The sequence below is a fragment of the Arvicanthis niloticus genome, chromosome 23 (genome assembly GCF_011762505.2).
Source record: "Arvicanthis niloticus isolate mArvNil1 chromosome 23, mArvNil1.pat.X, whole genome shotgun sequence".
Classification (NCBI taxonomy): Eukaryota; Metazoa; Chordata; class Mammalia; order Rodentia; family Muridae; genus Arvicanthis; species Arvicanthis niloticus.
Genome location: NC_133430.1, coordinates 17,438,531 through 17,447,116, shown reverse-complemented (window position 1 = coordinate 17,447,116; position 8,586 = coordinate 17,438,531). Strand labels below are relative to the sequence as shown.

General features: G+C 47.6%; 1 protein-coding gene and 1 long non-coding RNA gene across 3 annotated transcripts in view; one reads left to right on the top strand and one right to left on the bottom strand.

Annotated features, from left to right (window-relative positions):
• The first annotated feature begins 439 nt into the window (after positions 1-439).
• The window catches only part of Dglucy (D-glutamate cyclase), an 86,530-nt gene continuing 78,383 nt past the window's right edge, over positions 440-8,586 (top strand). Inside the window, exon 1 of one of the 2 annotated variants that reach the window (XM_076921401.1) lies at positions 440-651. The gene's annotated coding sequence lies outside the window, so the exon portion shown is untranslated. The remainder of the gene's footprint in view (positions 652-8,586) is intronic. The other variant, XM_076921402.1, reaches the window with a different exon arrangement.
• LOC143436870 (uncharacterized) lies at positions 2,773-7,808 on the bottom strand. Its single transcript, XR_013106642.1, has 2 exons — positions 7,566-7,808; positions 2,773-4,256 (listed from the first exon to the last, which is right to left on the bottom strand). It is a non-coding gene; the product is annotated as an uncharacterized LOC143436870 (long non-coding RNA).

The window sequence follows — 8,586 nt, the reverse complement described above, 5'->3', positions numbered from 1 at the left end:
CAGCACTGCCCCGGGGCCGGCAGCCTTTGATTCACAGGAACCTGACTCCCAGATCAGTACCTGCATTTTCGCCTGTACCCCAAATGATCCAGTGCAGTCTGACATTTGGACAGCACAGGCAATCCCACAGTCTGGCTTCACACTGGAATCACCAGGGTAGTTGTAAAACTCCTCAGTGCTCTATGTGAGTTCCTAGGTCCATGACATTAGAATTTCTGGGACTGCCACCCCCTACTGCTGCAGGTTTTCCATTCGTGTAGGTAATGGTGGTCATGCCTTTACATCATGCTTTCTGGCTGCAAGAAACTCCCGCAAGGAGAACTTGCCTTAGAGAGTTCTTCAGCCACCAGCAGCTCTGCAGCTTTAAGAACCAGAGCTGGCATCCTGCCATGGAACTCACCACCCCAGTACAAGCTTGAAGATCATTGGCTGCAGGATAGTGGAACTGTAGCAGTCAGTGCTGCCTGGGGCTGGCCTAGGCATGTAGACCAGAGCCTGGGCTGGGCAGAACAAGCTGGTGGCAGCCCCAAAAGCCCCTGTGAGCTGAAGAAAATGACCTTTATGCTTTTCAGAAAGAAGCTCACTCTGCAAGGCTGAGGAAACAAAGGGGAGAATTGTGTGTCACTCTAGTCCAGACATCTCAAACCAACAGTAAGTCAGCAGGGAACAAGGCATAGTTCTCTGCACAAGGTAACATCCACACACCCCACCCTACTCTATCCCCAGAGCCCAAGGGCTTGGGGAAGCTGGTCCGGGGGGGCTATAGGCCAAAATCAATTAATAGGCTCTCTGCTGGAATCCATCTGTGCCTCCCTTGAAAGTCAAATCTCTGCATATGACACTGGGGACCATGAGTTGTAGGAATGCTTCTCCACCCTCCTGGGGTGACCTTTCAAGGCATCTTCCTGTCCTTGAGAACTCCAAGATCACATGAGAGCAAAGAAAGGGAAACTGAAATCATGGACTTTGAGGGGCTGTCAACTTTGAGCCACAACCTGCTAGGGAGGAAGGAATAAAGCTAGTGGCAGAGACTTCATGGGTGGCACGAGGGAAGGAAACTCCAAGCCAATGCAGGCCTAGGGTTGTTGACCAGATAACCACAGGGCTCAAGGTGCCTTCCTCTGCCTTTGAGAAATGACTGCTGTGGGTGAGGCAAACTCACATTGAGAGTCATCTTGCTTCAGTCCCCACTTGGGGAGTCAAGGCTACCTTAGCACAGGTGGCTGTGCAGAAGGTAGAGCCCTGAGACTCTGGCAAGTTTCTTTTCTATCTATATGATTAACCTAGGGGTTCATTAACAGCCATCTACCTGACTTTGTGAGCATGTATGTGTGCTAGGAAGGGCAGCAAGTAGAGATGATGCTGGCAGGAAGCAACATGTTGGCATTTTGGTCCAGAAGGGAGGGAAGGAATGTTGTACCTTCAAAGTAGCTACTTGCTGTCAAAGGAAGGGGAATTAAAGCCAGGAGCAAGAAGCAGAAGGAAAGCAGCCTCCACTAAACAGATGGGGGAAAACTGAGGCAGAAAGACAGGCAGGGTAGAATTAGCTGAAAGCTAAACTGGGCTTGTACATACTTAGGATGAAGAATTTTTGTGTCAGCTTTCTATTGTTATGACAAAAACCCTTGACATGAGCAACTTTAAGGAGGAAAAGTTTATTTGGGCTTATGATTTCAAAAGGTTCTAGCTATCCAGTCCATAGTCCTTTGTTTGGCCTGGCCATTTTCAGGATCTTTCAACATGGCCGAAGCAGGTGGGAGAGGAAAGCAGCTCAACTCATAGCAGCCAGGAAAGCAAAGCGAGGAAGGGGCTGAAATGAAATAGCCCATCCCTAGCATACCCCCAAGTACCAACTTCCTCCAAAGAGGCCAACTTTCTGTGGTTTCTACTACCTCCCAAAGCCCATTGATGAGGTCTAAGCACATATGATGTAATCCCCTCCCACAGGCTCCACCCCTGAACACTGCCCACTGGGAATCAAGCCTTTGATAACAATTCATGTCATAACAACCTTAAAGAATCCTCTTGTCATGGGTCCTTGACTGGCGTGATGTACACGTACACATGTGGGCAAATAAGAAAACTTGAGGAATTTCATGGGCATATCTGAGAAATCTGTTACATAGGACCCCCATGTCAGCAGCCCAGCTGAATTCCCCAGCTCACTTGAATTGGGAACTTTTGAATTCCTTGTGCCACACCTGTCTCTGTACTTGGTGAGTTCCCGTGGATCTGGCTGACTGCTGCTGCTCCTGGTCTTTCTAATAAGGATTCTTTTCCATTGAGAATTTCTGTGGTTTTGCATTTCGCCCTGCTGCTAGGGTGTGGGAACACCACTTGGGCAGGGGAAACATGGAGAATGCATTTACCCTACACCACTCAGGGGGTGGGAAAATGCTGCCTAAGATGTGGGAGTTCAAAGCTGGGGTTCTCTGACTCCCGGGTATCCAGTTGCCACTGGAAACCCTGCAGAGGAGTTTGGAATGGGGGGGTGGGGTGGGGCAGGACACAGACCTGTGATGAGGAACCCCGGGCTGGGGGATCCTAAACTCAGTCAGACAGTCAGAAGTTGCTAAGGTGAGTTGGGAACAGAGTTGGCCCCTCGGGGTGAGGAGCCCAGGACTAGGGAAATTTGAACTCTACCCCAGCTTAGTTCATCGGTGGTGAGTCCTAAGCTTATCAGTGATTATCTAGGAGCACCGAGGGACCTTAGACTGTAGATGAAGGCCTCTCCATGCTCCCCATTATGGTTCTTGATGAAAGAGAGAGTACTTGGTTTCAAACTGTTTATTGATTGTTCATGGTGGAAAATGAGTGCACACAACCTTCTCAGAGTGGACCAGAGCTTAAATACTTTTTGCAGGAAGGAATGTCCGGAAAGGGAAGCTTATTGGCTAAGCCCTCAAGGCCTCTAGATACCTCAGTTAGCATGGAGAACCCTGTTCCAATCTATATAGGGAGTGTGGTCATGTGACAGGAGCCTGGTTGGAAGGAGGCGAAGCTCCTACTTAACCCTCTGGGCTTCCAACCTGCTCAACCTTACCAAGTTTCCTGGCACTGTCCGTTGCCCCACAAACCTCTGTGCGTATGTGTGCAAGTATGTGTAGACGTGTGTGTGAGTGTGGCGTGCACATGCGAGCCCACACAAGGTACATAGGACTGAAGTCTTCCAGTTAATTTCAATTAAATCTCCCTTCTTCAGTAAAGGATGGCAGATGTAGCAATCCAAATGTACCCCTCTCCCTGACAGATTTTACAGGCTTTCTAGGATAACTGCCAAATTGCTAGATGGTATTTGCAATTAAAAAAAAAATAGAGTGCATTTTGTTTTTTGGGTTTTAAGGATTTTCCAGTCTGCCTTAAAGCAGGTCATCACTTGTACCTCATTTCATAGCTTTCAAAGCTTTCTTCAACATTCATAAATCTCTCTCATCCTTCCAGGAGCCCAGTGGCTTGGTTCCTCTCAAATGCTCTCTTGAAGGTAATGGACTTGTGGAGACACTAAGTGACTTGCAGCTCTGAGATTACCATTCAGGCACAGGTCTCTGAAAAATCCAATGGTGTCTTCTTAATTTTTTTTTAAATTTAAATCATTGTATGTGTGCACGCAGAGGACAACTTTGTGGAGTTTGTCTCTCCTTCCATCTTTGTGCATATTCTGGGATTGAACCAAGTTGCCAGGCTTGCTTGGTGAATGCCTTTACCTGCAGAACAGTCTTGCTGGCTCTGAACCGTGTCTTTCTGACCACATGGAACGGTACAAGAGATCTCTAAAACACAGTGAATGAGGATAGCATCTCATTCCAGAATACCCGGGTTGGGCTGCAAGTTTGGTCGTCCCGTAATAGCGTGTCATCGGTTAGCGTACAGTATCTCCTTTTCTGCAAAATGGAACCAAAGCCCTCATCTGGGAGGCAGATGTGGGTTAAATGAGATGCTATGTGTAGAGTGTGTAAAGCAACTCCTGGCATGTGGTAAATACTGCCCAGCTCTCATTTTATCAGTACTTTGAAGAAAGACATTATTAGCCAGGCTCTGGAGAAGCTGTAACTGAAGGTTCTTAAAATGGGTTTTCTCAGAGGGGCTAGAACATGATTGCTTTCACCTAATGGCTAGGCGGTAGGAGGTCAGTGCAGGGGAGAGTAACTACTCTGGTCCACAGGATCATCCTGGAGTACATGCTTCATCCACTTCCTCCATTCTGGCTCCCTGTTCTTCTCAAGGTTCCCTTGCTCTTTTCCCCGTTCTGTTCCTGCCTGTAGGAAGACAGGGAGGGGAGGGACAGAGGTGGAAAGCCTCCTGAATGATATAATTCAGCAGGTAGACTGCTCTTTCACTTGCATCCCATTGGCCAGCACCTGGAGAAGTGTAGACGCCAGCTGTGCCAATTAAAGATGCCTCAATAAATCTTAGCTTAGGGATTCTCCTTCTAAAAGAAAGGAGAGAGTGGAAATTGAGAGCAGTTGGTGGTCTCTACTCCATGTCCCCATAGATGTGTCCCTTGGACTTGAATATCTTATCTCACCCAGGCTCTGCTTCTTGCCTGCTGGAGGGCTGCTCCACCCTCAGGTTCTTCTTTAGAAAGCCTCGGTCTAGCTCTTGGCTGCGGTATTTGAAGTGTTTGAACACCTCTAGCAGTGATGAGATTAGCTCCAATCGGCTGGCCAGACTGCCCATGGTTGTCCAGCCTGTGTCTTCTGTACCCAGATACCCCAGGAACAGTGTCGCTGGGCTCTGTTTGAATTCTACTTGTTTTTCTGCATCTTTGGACAACTTCCCTAGAGAGTCACCATCCCTTGTAATCTTGGGTCTTTGGTGACTGATGAAGAATGGGTATGTCCTTCTGTTGCCTGGGGATCCATCTTGGTCTCTGTTGTGGAAGGGACCTTCTCTCCCATCTCAGCAGGAATTCTCTACAAGGTTCAACAAGCTAGGCACTCTGGTTATATAAGTGCCTCAAAATGCATTATGGGTTAACAGCTTGGTCATGGACTTGCAATGCTATTGAAAGGTGATGGAAGCTTGAGGAAGTGGGGCCTAATGGGAGGCAGTCAGATCACTGAAGGCATTCATTTAAAGAGAGTATTTGGGCCTTATCGCTCCTCTCTCTCTCTCTCTCTCTCTCTCTCTCTCTCTCTCTCTCTCCCTTCTCTCTCCCTTCTCTCTCCCTCTCTCTGATTCCCATCAGCTATGAAGTGAGTGAGTGCTTCCTCTGTCATGATCCCTCTGGCATGATTTTCTGCCTCTACTCAGGCTCAAAAGACCCCTCTGAAACACTTGAAAACTGAGCCAAAATAAACCTTTCCTCATCACAAATTAATCTATCTCAGATATTTGTTACAGTAACAGAAAGCTCACTCACACCGGCTCACTTGTCTGTTGATGGGACTGGCAGGAATGTGGGCCTGACCTTGGCAGTTCTAGAGTTCACTCTCTGTACTTCCACCCAGGTTTCAGTGAGCCAAGTCATAACTTGGCTCAGTGAAAAGATATAAATGGATGAATGTATCAGTGTTCTGTTCTCATTATTGTACAGAACTAAGACTGGAAATGAATACCAACGTCTCAGAAGAGCTTAGCTCAGGGCACAGAATGCGCTCTGATGAAAAATGTTAACATAGAAAGAAAGAAACATATTTGCAGAGTGCCTACTATGCACCAGACACCTACTAAAATTAAGGTCCAGAATCACAAGCCTTGGACCTAATAGAGTTTGCAGAGACATACACATGAATCTTCTCATTTCGCCCTGGTAAGCTCTAGAGAGCATGAATGTTTCATGTTTTATAGACAAAAAAGAAGCTAATCTCGGAAAGAAAGATAGTGGGGTTAAATTTGAGCCATGTCTGCTTGGTCCTTCGCACCTAGCTCTTTCTGTTATTACATCATCTAGAACTAGTCACATTCTTTGTTGAAGATGGACTCTATCGCATCCAGCTATATACAGAACAACTGTGTTCTCTCAGCTGAGCACCTGACTCAGTGATAGCTGTTAAATGAAGCGGGAATCTCGGGTGCTGTGGTGGTCAGTTTTCTTCTCTATGCTATGCCCCCCCCTAACAATTTTTGTCTACTTTCCCTTCCATCCTACCCCAACCAGTTGAGCCCCACATCTGGAATACCTCTGCCTGCCCCCTCCCCAGAGCTAACTATGCTGGAGGAACTTGGTTCATCATGTCCTCTTTGAACTATTAACAGTGCCAGTCCCTTAGGATGCCTAGAAACCCTTCCAGTTGTCCCCCGATAGTTCCCTGTCCCTCGGTGTTCATATCTCCTCAACACTTTCTCAAACCTCATTGTCACTAGCACACCTACCATCCTGACCATCGATCCTGCCCATCGATGTGCCTGAACGACACTGAAGCTGTAGGAAATTTGAAGTACCAAAGCCCACCCTGGCAATCACCCCAACTCCTCTCCACTTATCTTTCTCATGTTAAGAAGAGATGTAATCCTGCCCAAGGCTGCCCCATCTCTCCTGGAACATCCCTCCACTCATTGTGTGCTCTCTCTCTCTCTCTCTCTCTCTCTCTCTCTCTCTCCCTCCCTCCCTCCCTCCCTCCCTCTCTCCCTCCCTCCCTCCCTCCCTCCCTTCCTTCCTCTCTTTCTCTCTCCTCCCCTTCCTCCTTCCTTCCTTCTATTTCTTTCTGTCACCCTGTCTCTGTCTCTTTCTGTCTCCTTGTCTCTGTCTGTCTGTCTGTCTGTCTGTCTGTCTGTCTCTTATGGTCACACATCTTCTCTGTCTGAAAAAGGGCAAGCACTCATGCTTCCTGCTGTCTAATGTCACTCTTGGGGTTCTCTCATTCTTTTCCTTCACAGCCAAGCTCCTTAAACTAATTGTCTACACTGGCTGTGTACACTGCCTCCCAACTCAGCGCATACCCATCTCGTTTCTGTCTCCCAACCTACCTGTCTGTGCTGAAGTCATTACACAGAGCCATACTCCAGGGCACTTGAAGATGTTCTTTGACTTGGTCACATCTTTCTGGGCCTAGACATTGTGACACATCTTGTCCCTGTGTCTCACTGTGGCATGACTCTGGAGGCGTCTACTGTATCTTGATAGACATACTTCCCATTGTCTTTACAGAGATTCTTGTTTGTCTCACCCAATGGCCCTTGAGTCTCTGTGTCCTGTCCACTGTCCTTCTCGACCTCTGCCCTGTCCTCTGTTGTCTTCTACCGCATGGAAGAGATGATTGTTTCCAGCTTTCCCTCCATGTGGATCACCTCCCTGGATCTGGTGCTTGACACCCAGCCTCTGAGACACATGTCACATGGCTTCCTCCTGCTTGCTTATGAAAGCCAGGCTTGCCATCATTTCCCTCTAAGGTTTCCCCTTCTTAAATCTTTTCTTTTAATCAGGTGCACACCTTTAATCCCAGCATTGGGAGGCAGAGGTAGGCAGATTTCTTAGTTCAAGACTAGCCTGCACTATATAGTGACTTCCAGGACAGCTGGGGCTACAGAGAGAAACCTTGTCTCAAAAAACAAAACAAAAACAAAAACGTGTCACAGCTTGCCTGCGTTGAAATGTTGCCCATTTCAGGGGGAAGAAATCTTACCACAACAGAGGATTCTTCTTTCTCATCATGTCTTTGAATTCCATCAGGTCTCACATCTGCTCTGAGTCTACCTTTTCCAATGCCTCGAACCCTTGTTTCCTCACATGTTTCTGCCACCGGGGAAGTCCTGCTTGCTTTGAAAAAATCACACAACTATGGTAAGGGTCCTAGGAACTATCTTCAGTTTTAATCCAAGTCATGGCTGAACCATTGCTCACAACATCCTCTTACTCCTCTATGTTCCCTAAATTATCCCAATGGTATTAGATACTTTCTTCCTTGCTGGGACAAAATGTCTGATAAAAACAGTTCTGCGAGGGCTGCGGGGGGGGGGGGGGGGGGGGAGGAGGGGGAGTTTACATGAGCTCACAGTTCCAGGGACTCTCAGTCCATTGTGGTGGGAGAGGCATGGTGGTAGGAACAGCTCAGTCTGTGTAGGTGGGAGAGTGAAGCAACTAATCACATCATGGCAGCAATCAAGAAGCAAGAGGCTGTACCAAAAACTGGAGACAGACTGAACCTTTAAAGGCTACCTACTTCTATTGACCCATTTTCCATCCAGACCCTATCTCCTAAAGATGGAGTCAGATACTCAAAAAATACAGGAACTTGTGGGAGACATTTTAGATCCAAAGCATGGCACTGATAATGTCCGCATTCCTTTACCCTAACCTATGACTTTCTGATCGGTCTCATCTGCCTTCCCAGCCCCTCATCACTATTGATGGTTGTGCCTACTAGTTGGGAGGCCAACCTATCTCCTAGTTCTAAATTCTATCAAAACTCAACTTATGCACCACCTCCCAGATACCATGACCACTTGGGACTCCCTCTCTCTCTTCCTTCCTTCTTCCCTCCCTCCCTCTCCTTCCCCCTCTGTGTATGTGTGTGGTGTGTGGGTGAGTGGGTGGGTGTGGGTGGGTGAGTGTGCATGTAGTATGTGGTATGTGTGTAAGAGAGAGAGAATCCCTATGTAGCCCAGGATGGCCTGAAACTGCTAACTCCATCCTCTGCCTCCTTC